Source organism: Lissotriton helveticus, chromosome 8 (assembly GCF_964261635.1).
Source record: "Lissotriton helveticus chromosome 8, aLisHel1.1, whole genome shotgun sequence".
NCBI classification, from domain to species: domain Eukaryota; kingdom Metazoa; phylum Chordata; class Amphibia; order Caudata; family Salamandridae; genus Lissotriton; species Lissotriton helveticus.
The window spans coordinates 467,677,775-467,688,260 of NC_136069.1; the positions used below are offsets into that span (position 1 = coordinate 467,677,775).

Consider the following 10,486-nt stretch of genomic DNA (forward strand, 5'->3'; position numbering starts at 1 on the left):
GCCCACGACCCTTACCAAGGAGCGAATAGTTTCTGGCAACCACTGAACATGACAACTCTCGATGCTTCAGGGAGCGTGGGAACAGTGCAGTACTTTTCACTCAGTCGCTCGTGTTCACTTTGTCTCAGAGAGATGCAAAGAATAACGTTGGGGACTTTTTCAATAAGTATTTATTGAACCATCGTCATTATAGTATAAAACGTGTTTGCTGCGACAATCATCAGACAGAAACATATGTAAAAGATTTACAAGCACCAACAGAGTAAATAAAAGGTAGGGTTCTACCATGGTGCTAAAACAGTGAATATATGCAGGCATATAAACAGGACAGTAATCAGGTGTACTCCTACGATGCAGACCCTACTTAAGTGTACCTAAGTACCTAGCATGTATGTGGGTGTAAAGGTGTTAAGCCAAGAATCTTCTAGGAAAGAGCTAACCCAATTACCTGATGGGAGAAAACGAAGGACTTCGTCTTGGTCTCGAATTGGACACCATGCAAAGGATGTCAGACCTCTGTGTGCTGTAACTTCTGTGTGCAGGACCTCAGCGTCTCATGCCAGCATGGAAGCTTTCTCCTCTCCTGATCTAATCTTGGTATGGTGCTTTTATACCCTAATGATGGCCTCAGGGTTCCTTACATAATTGATGTGTTGTGAATAGGATTATGCAAATGCGTCTAGAACAATACCTACGATTATGCAATGCAGTTCTTTCACCCTAGGATGAAGATGACCATGACTTTTATACAGAGTATGTTCATGCAGTTATGTACGTCATGTGCAAGGACTTTTTCCAAGAATCCTCACACATAATAAATGAGGATGATTTCCAGGAAACTAATCGGCATTTATTCAGCACATAACTGGGTAAAAGGTCAGTGCTAGAACCGTTATGGAGAGCAAGGTAGGACAATGTAGGTAAAAGGTTGCATAGCGACTTAGGGCTAGATTGGGGTACATTGGGGCACATAACAGTTTTGTACTTTCAAGCCTGTCTAATGAACACCCGACTTATTGGACTGGATTGTTGAGTCTATCCTGTTATACTGAAAAGCAATCGAAGGGGACTCGCTTTATGCATACAGATATTGACCTGAGAGGTCTTACCAGTAGGCTTGTTTCAAAGAGACATCACATAGCCTGGACAAAGGAGTAAATATATTGGTACAGAACATAAAGGTGACACAGCATGTAAGACCTGCTGTTTTTTCTAGAATATAGCCCAAACGATTTCCTGCCCTTCCCCACCCCAACCCAGCCTTCCCACCTTTTCCAGTCTACCTTCACTTCACAGTTTCCTTCTCACAACCTTCAACGGAAAAGGGTCACAGTGTAGCGTTATATCCAAATGTCGGTCTCACGGTCTTTCCTAGAAGAATCCAATCTAAACTGTAGTGCAGAGTATGCAAGCAATAAAGGCAGCACATCTTAGGACAACAATGTAGGATCAGTGGTATGATTATTAAAGTGTGATGTCAGAGAGAGTTTATGGCCGATGTGTTTTATCTTTGATGCAACATGTAAATGCCACAATAACTAGTCTCAGTTTTGTGCAATGGGGTGTTTCCTCAAGCCAGCCCCTTCTCGCTGTGTAGATGCACGCTCTCTGAAGACAACCAGTGGAGTGCAATCTTGACCCCAGTCTGAACTGTTGGCAAGGTTGGGCTCTTTCACTTAATTGTGATGTATCTTTTGGCCAGCGACAGTTACAGTTCCATAAATTTAGTTGAGGCCCTATTAGTCCAGGTGGGGAAAAAAGGCCTAACACCAATACCGCCAGGGAATTATTCAGTTTATGCCCCGTGACCCGGTGAAGTAGATAACCCCAGTCCAACGGCAAGGCAGCGACCCACATGACCAAAATATATGGGGCAGGTCTGCGTCAGGAGTATTACATTGGGGACAGAGGTAGGGCGCACCTGGTTATATCCGGGAAATAAGCTGTGGGGGCAAGGTACGCTCTGTTTAGGATATTGAACTGAATATACCTAATGTGTGAGGTATGGGAGACCTTGTGAGGGTAATATAGTATCTGTTGCTACCCCAAGTCCTAAAATGGTCGATCTATGTCCTCTCTCCACTTCGTTCAGAGGGAACCCCTTGCCTGGACCCAGTGCAGGAGATCGGCTTCGTAGAACCAACGGACCAGGCTATTACTGTCTACCATGATATAGAGAGCTCGGGTCACTGCAATACTGAGAGGTACTTAACCTTGGACCCTGAAACACAGTACGCATTTATTGTTTAATTTTCATGTAACTAAGGAAATGACCAGGAGGGATAGCAAACGCCGCCATGAGTGCTTCGAATGTATGCAATTCCCAGGCCAGGAATAAATCAAAGAGTGTGGATATACCATGCTCTGCCCACAACTCCAGGTGCATCGGAGCGATACTGTTGGTCAGTAACCCACTAAGGGGTATCATGGGGGCATAGGCTGCCATGTGCCTGTGAATCGCTCTTGAATGCTAAAGGCAATCTAACGCAGTGGATAATGGAGGATACTAAACGATTGGCGTTTTAGGAACAGAATCAATAAGCTCAGTTGTCCTTGGTCACGATCTCTTGAAGAGGGGACTGACTCCTGAAGGGAATGACCTGATAACCAACAAGCAGGCCATTGGAGCTGCGCTGTAAAATAATAGTGTTCAAAATCCAGCAGTCCTAACCCATTGGCTTTGGCCGGGAGTTTAAAAGTTCAAAGCGCTACTCATCAGTATACTTTATTTCAAAGAAGACCACCCAGCATCATGTCCATTTCCCTAAAGAAGGAGTGGGGAAGAGCCACAGGGAGATTAGCAAAGAAATAGAGTAGATGAGGGAGGACTATCATCTGGACTAGTGCTATCCAGCCCATTACTGACAAGGGTAGAGTTGACCAAAAAGTAAATTGCGCCCTCACCATTCAGAGCACCCTCCCCAGGTTACCATCTCGGAGAGCTACACCTGAGAGGTACACGTTGATCCCCAAGTATTTGAACATTACTCATTCTCGTAGTAACCGAGGGTCTAGCTGGATCAGTATTGTATCCAGATGTATAACACAACGACTAACATACACCTAAAACAAGCCAGGACTATTGGCTTTGTTAATGGTTGTTCGCTGTAGAGGATGAATGAGTAGCACAATAATGTTGTTGAAATAAACATTACTGAGGTCTGTGGAAGGGTAATGGTCTTCAGAGAGTCTCTATCAGTCCTGTTCTTCCCTTCACAACACTTTTCTTTTTTTACTTTTATATTGTTAATATTTTGACCACTGTTGATCACATTCACACATATTTGAATAGAATCACAGTTGCAATTGGCATAAGTAACAAAAGCTCTGTGCGCTCTGCAGAGGCCAAAGATTTGATGACCACCTATTCTGAACACCGTTTTGGCCCTGTGACAGCCACTGTGAGATACTCACTGTGCCTTTGCCCTCAACTTGAGAACTCTCAATCGTAATCTGTTATAACACATGCATGTGTCTCAGACCAAAGCATGCTCTACACAAGAGTAATATGCTTCTCAAAAAAGAAAAAGACTACAGAACCATAACATCCAAAAAAATAACAGAGTTGAGTGTCGCAGAGTGGAGCACAGTGTCAGAGTTGAGTAGAGTGTCATCAGTGGAGTGGCACAGAGTGTCGTGGAGTAGCATAGAGGGTGTTGTTTAGAGTGGAGTAGAGTGGCCTACAGTGGGACAGACTGTCAGTGTGGAGTGGTATAGAGTGGAGTAGTGTGTAAAAGAACAGAGTGGAGTAAAGTGGCATGGAGGGGTATAGAGGGGACTGTGCAGAGCGTCGTAGAGAGGAGTTGTGTTGTTGAATGGCACAGAGCGGAGCAGAGAGTCAGTGGAGCAGAGTTTAATAGAGTAGAGCATCAGAGTGGAGAGGAGAAGAGTGGCCTAGTGAAGTGGCATAAAGTACAGACGTGCAGAGCAGATTGCTGTAGAGCACATTGGTTTTGAGTCAAGTGGTGTAAAAAGCTTTGGCGTAGAGTTGAGCGGGACATTAGATTGCAGTGGCGTAGAGTGCAATGACAGAGTGGAGTGGGGCAGAGTAGAGTGAAATGACAGTGGAGTGGTGCATGGTAGAATGCAGAGGTGTAGAGTAGAGTGGCATTGAGTGCAGTGGCATAGAGTAGAGTGAAGTGGAGTGCTGCAGAGTATAGTGGTGCAGGGTAGAGTAATGGCGTAGAGCAGAGTGCCACAGCATTGATTGCAGTGACACAGAGTGGGTAGATTGACATTAAGTGCAGTGTTGTAGAGTAGACTGTTTTAGAGTAGAGAAGTGGTGCGGAGTAGAATATAGTGGTGCAGGGTAGATTGCAGTGGCATAGAGTGGCGCAGCGTTGATTGCAGTGGCATAGAGTGGAGTGACACAGAGTGGAGTAGATTCTATCAGAGTAGAGAAGTGGTGTAGGGTCGAGTGGCATAGAGTATTGACGTAGAGTGCATTGGCATAGAGTGCAGTATTGTGGAATGGTGCAGAGTACGGTGGTGAAGAGTATAATGGTGCATAGTGGAGTGGGATAGAGTGCACTGGCGTAGAGTGGTGCAGAGAAAAGAGGCGTAGAGTGAAGTGATCTAGAGTACAGTGCCAGAGTGCAGTAGATTAGAGTAGTGTATAGTGCATTGGCGTTGAGTGCAGTGGCGCAGAGCAGAATGGCAGACATAGTAGAATATCGTACAGTGCAATTGTGTAGAGCAGAATGGCACTGAGTACAATACTGTAGAGTACAGTGGTGAAGAGTAAAGTGATGTAGAGTGCAATGCTGTAGAGTGACATAGTAGAGTATAATGGCATACAGCACAGTGATGCAGAGTAGATTGGCATTGAATGCAGGGTATAGAGTGCATTGGTTTTGAGTAAAGTGATGTTGAGTGCTTTGTCGTAGAGTGCAGTGGCAGGGTGTGGAGTGGCGTGCAATAGAGTGACGTAGACTGCAGTGCAGAGTAGATTGTTTTAGAGTAGAGTGCCGTGGTATAGAGTAGAGTGTCGTAGAGTGCAGAGTAGATTAGAGTGGATTGGGGCAGAATTCAATGGCAGAGAGTGCAGTGTGGCAGAGAGTGCAGTGTGGCAGAGTATACGGTCGTAAAATTCAGTGGAGTGGCGTAGAGGGCTATGGCGCAGAGTACAATGTAAAAGAGAGCAGAGGTGTGCATTACAGTGGTGCAGAATAGAATAGCGTAGAGGGCAGTGACAGAGTGCAGTGGTGTAGATGAGATTAACATAGTATGCACTGATTTAAAGTAAAGTGTTGTAGAGTTGATTGGTATAGAGTGCAGTGGCATAGCGTGCAGTGGAGCATAGTAGAGTAGTGTGAGGTTGAGAGCACTAGCGTAGAGTGGAGTGGTGCCGAGTAGAGTGGTGCAGAGTAGAGTGCAGTGGGGTGGGGTAGAATACAGTCGGGTAACGTGGAGTATGCATGATATGATAGCGTGCTGCCATTACAGACAACAGATCTTCAATAGAAATGACCTTAACATTTGCAATCTCACACAGTTTTACTGATAAAAGTCTACAGCACACAAACGATAATGTGTGGAAAAGTCATCACCCAATGCATTGCTTTGATGGTCAACACAGTTCATTTATATATTTAAATTGTGTTGTGTGCAAGGAAAATAAATCTGTACAGCCATCCTCAAGCAGATCCACACTAGCCACCATGATTGTCACATAAATCGTCTCACGTTTAAATCCAAGAAAGAAAAATAAACACCAAGCTCCCTGGAAGACATAGCCTAACAATTGACCTCTGTTTTTGATTGCAAAGCAAATGTGACAAGATAAGAACAAGATTTAAAAGCATGTTTACAGAAAGCGAGTTTGAGGAAGAACACAGTATTCAAGATTTTGGCAATGGAAGGGACGAACTTGACAGCCTAAAACAAAGCAAGCAAACAGAAAGTGTGAGTTCAAACCACAAAGCTAATGGTAAGCAACGGTTGGAAGGCATTCCTGAGTCAACTTTCTGAATGTCCCCAATGTCTTTACCAAACCAGACAGCTGCGCTGTTAGGTAGGCTGAGACGTAAAAAAGTAGTTATATGAACGTGAGCAGTGGAAGGATAGATGTTATTGAGTCAAAGGGATTGTAAAGAAGCAATTTTCCAGGGGAATGACAAACACGAGAAGAAGAAAAGACATCAAGTAAGAACCAAGCGATTAGACAGGCAACCAATGATAAGCAACGGGCTGGCACTGAAATTCCCACTGAAAGTTTTTGATATGGTTCACAGAATGTCTTTTGCGCACAGACAGCTAAAAGGCGTCTGTAGGCAAATTCTAAAAATAACAGAACAATGTCCTTGCATTGGGGGAATGGGAATATTGGTCTACTAAGGATTTGGCGGGCTTATGGGAGAGGGTGCGAATGCTTGCGTGTGAGCAAGTGCATAGCTGGAAAGATTAAGCATGTGTGCATAGATGAATGTGTCAAAAGATGGATGTTTGCCACTATCTCCCCATTTTGATGGCAGAGATAACAAATGCTTCCCCAGATCCATGAAACAGAGAATTCTGGGGAGAGGTGCATTCTTATGACTATGCTGGGATCAGGAAGGACCACATTCAAGTCCCATAACATTATGCCATTTTGTTTCGAGTGAAAGTCTTGTGCTTTGAGGAAAGTATGGCCACAACACAATGGGGCCACAGACAGTGCAGGTAAACACACTGGGGAATGTATTGGTGCACCGGTAACAGTGACGATGCATCAATGGATGCCTTAGATTTGAAGCGTACATGGATGGCTAAATAGGTATGGATGAGTGCCTGGGTGTAATTGGATTGATAAAGGAAGGTGCAGATGTGGAGGAAGTCAAGAGCTGGACACCTGCGTCTATTCATAGCCTTCTCTAAGTAACTGCTTATAGAAGCCACAATTTCACAGCTGTAATGTGTGTTACAGAAGAATGTGTCCTGAAAAGTAGTCGCAGAAAAAACTCACAAAAGTACAAACAAATTCCAGGTGCTGAGCCACTTTTTATGTTAAATGTACAGGCTTGTAAATGCTGAACTGCAGCTATGTTATATAATTCGCCAGAGTTTCAGGATAGCACCTTTGGCCAAAATAGAACCTTTGTCCAGAAAAAAAGCCTCTAGAACGCAGAGGAAGCATATTTTGTCGCTTTCTGGTACTTCAATTTGAATTAACTGGCAAATAAAAAGTCAAAAGCAAATAAAGGCTTCAGAATGTACTTCCTCCCAGACCAGACAAAAGAATAGCAAAACCAGGAATGTTATTGAGAAAATAATAAAAAAACACTGTTCTCTCCGACACTAAGCTTGTCACACATTATCTTCCCAGTGTGTTTACAAACATGTTTCCCATTTATTACGCTATAATATAGCAGCTATATCCTCGTGAAATTGTAACATTGGAGGGTGGCTCACAGGGCAATCCAGACTGCACAAAATCTGGTTGGAGTGGGACACCTGACTGTACAAGCAGAGTCTTTCAGAATTATAACAAGATTTCACATGAAGGAGTGATGAACAGATGCTCTGTAAACAGCTATAATACATTTGACATCCTCAAATAGAATATTACACACACTCAGGGAAGCACCAGGGGTTTTAAGAAAACTCTTTCACAATAAGGAGAAATCCAGGTCACCCCAATATGGACAAAGAGCTTCAACTTAATATGAAAAGAATCCCACATCATTTCAAAGTTGTCACTGGTCTAACCCACCTGACATGTCCTCAAGAGCGTGAACGCACTATGAACAACTACAGAGGCATTGCCAGCCTCAAGATCTACAGCAGACACAGGACCACAAACTCATGATGGCTGCTAGAGGCTTATAAGCTAATATTTTCCAGAACGCAACTGGCAAGAAAACCGCTAGACTAGTCCACCATATCTGATGACAAGTCCCCACATTAGCTTATCTGTTTCCTGCATGCAAAACTTAGTTCGAGAGAGTTAGAAATATCGATTAACCACTAACTTCAAGTTGTATCTAAACCAGCTACGTGTTTACGAGGAATCCAAAACGTGCAACGTTGGAATAACTGGGATCTTAGAGAGTAACACTGTCAGGCTTTCCAGTGCTGCAGTTTATGGTCTTGGTGTTGAGCTATTAGGAGTCTTATGTAGCTTAAAAAGTGGCAGCAGTAAAGCAGTCTGAAACCCTCAATGATGTAGAAGTAACGGTATTAAGACCCACATATTTAGATCAATAACCTAAGGTATTATGGGTTATTTTTGTTTAGAGGTACTTACTTGTAAGAAAACACAAATATTTACTTTTAAACACATGGTAACACAGTATTGCATTGCCCGTATCGTTTATATAGTAATATAATGTACCGTGTTGTCCCTTATTTTATAGCGCTTCATAATTTTGCGAAGCACATTAATACGTTTTGTACATGCACTTAAATTCTAGGTCAGTGAGGAGAATCGGTGAAGGGAAAAATTTTCCGATATGCTTTGTTTGGAAATCTCGAGGTTGGGACCTAGCCTTCCAGGTCGTGGCAGCATCTGACATGACATATTCCCACTTTGTTGAGACACAGCCAACCCCTGCATGTCCAGACCGTTTACAGTCCCAGTATAGCAGTCATACTAGTCATCCATACAATGTAAAGCAAAAACAAAATATCTGCTTGATCATTACGCATGAACACGATGCATTACTCCACATACTCTGCAATTTAGAGAGAAAATGTCACATTTGTCCATCTTACAAAATAACCAAACAAGCATTTTAAGTAAAAGGATCACTTCATGCTTTCACTTCAAACTTACCTTAAAGTGCGATAGAGTCTGCACAGAGACGAACCCTTTCTAGCACAATCTGTGGATGCAGGTGGCAGCTGTTGCCTTTGTTTTGCTGCACGAAGCTCTCCAAAGCACTTGCGTGCAGCTGCCGAAACCAACCACAACAAGTTTGAAGACTCATGAAGCTTCGAGCACTGAAAATAACTGCTTCCGGGTCACGGCAACACCGAAGGGCAAGAACTAGACCGCCAGTGTTCAACCGATGAGTTAAACAGCGAGGAGCCATCTTGGATGAGGTTCAAGATAACATTTTTGGTAAAACGTCATGCAGTTTGCGAGAGAGGGGGGCGAGGACTTTATATCTCTTAAAACTCTAAATGCGTTTTTTTTTTTTTACCGAATCTGGGATTTTGTATTCATAGTTTCGAAGCCTTGTTTGTTCCAATATGAAAGCAGGTCGTCAGTACCAGAATGCAAATATAACAAGCATTTGCAATGCAACATGTCTTACATTTGCGCGAGACCTATTGCATTACAAATCGTAGGCATCACGGACAAAGGGAGGGAGTGGGGAGATGGCCGGGACAAACAAAACTTTGAACACCAAAAGACGTAGTGGCATGTTGGGGAAGGCTTAGAAGAACCCTCGCAGTAGAGTTTTGCAGTAGCTGAAGTTTCGAAACAAGGGACTGAGGTAATGTCAAATGAAGAGCAATACAAATGCAATAATGGGCACTGTGTATGCGGTGTATGCCCAGGCTTTCCCCCCAAAAAAGGCACACGCATCCACTGAAACAGATATTATACTCCGAGACAGACTATTATCGGAGTGGATGCATACCATTAGCATGTAAAACATTTGGGCAAATACAGGAGCAATCAGCAACTCTGGGGAACAAACGGAAGATACACTATAGGTCGCGATATAAAGTGCATACAAATCACTTGCTACAAACGAGAATCTCAAATAAATTACTTTGTTGCAAATGCGTACACGTTTACATTACATTACAGATCATGCTTAAGATAACCCTGATGCTAAAGACTTCTGCTCCAAGTGCTCAGCAGAAGTCAGAACATATATGCTGATATCATACATGCCAACATTTCAGGAGAGCAAAGTGGGAGGTTTAAAAAAAAAAAATCGGGAGAATGGGGCTTTGAATCGGGTTACTGGCATGTATTGGGCTTTGGAAGTGTGCTGCTGTAGGATCGGACATTTAACACACAAATGCACGTTTTTTTCTTACCTTTCAGAAGCATGGAGCATAATGGCAGGCAGAGAGGGTGATGCAAGTGTCGGGCACTGGCCTGGCAGGTTGTTGGCAGTACATGCACCCCCCCCCCCCCCCCCCCTGTGGCAGCCCGGGCTGACACAGCTCCCCCCCCCCAGTACTTTGCAGGTCTTTGTCATGTCGTGGCAGCAATAACGACTGACAAGTGTATATTTAGAAGAGCTTTATTTCTGCATCTGCTCCCTACCCTGTCCCTACTCTAACTGCCGTTTCCTATCGTTGCCCCTCCTCTTCCCTCAACCCCTAGACTCCTCCAATCCCAGCTACTAGACTGCATACAACATCACATCTCCCCCCTTGTTAACAAAAACGACAACACTGGAGTTATCCCTAGTCCATCTCTTCAATTAGCCTTCTTGGTTTGAGTATGTCTCGTCGTGGTCTGAGACATGGTCCAGAGTCTGTAGGTGCACTCTCCGGTGACCCTTCGTCTCTCAAGATGGGACTGAATTGACTTAGTCTGCTA

The 10,486-nt window shown here is 43.8% G+C and overlaps 1 protein-coding gene across 6 annotated transcripts in view; it reads right to left on the reverse strand.

Moving 5' to 3' along the window:
• Positions 1-9,054, reverse strand: part of RCBTB1 (RCC1 and BTB domain containing protein 1) — a 255,543-nt gene extending 246,489 nt beyond the window's left edge. For 3 of the 6 annotated variants that reach the window (XM_078657359.1, XM_078657363.1, XM_078657362.1), the window contains exon 1: positions 8,753-8,921. The gene's annotated coding sequence lies outside the window, so the exon portion shown is untranslated. Of the gene's footprint in view, positions 1-8,752 lie in introns of all 6 variants that reach the window. The other 3 variants (XM_078657360.1, XM_078657364.1, XM_078657361.1) reach the window with 3 other exon arrangements.
• Between the last annotated feature and the right edge of the window lie 1,432 nt (positions 9,055-10,486).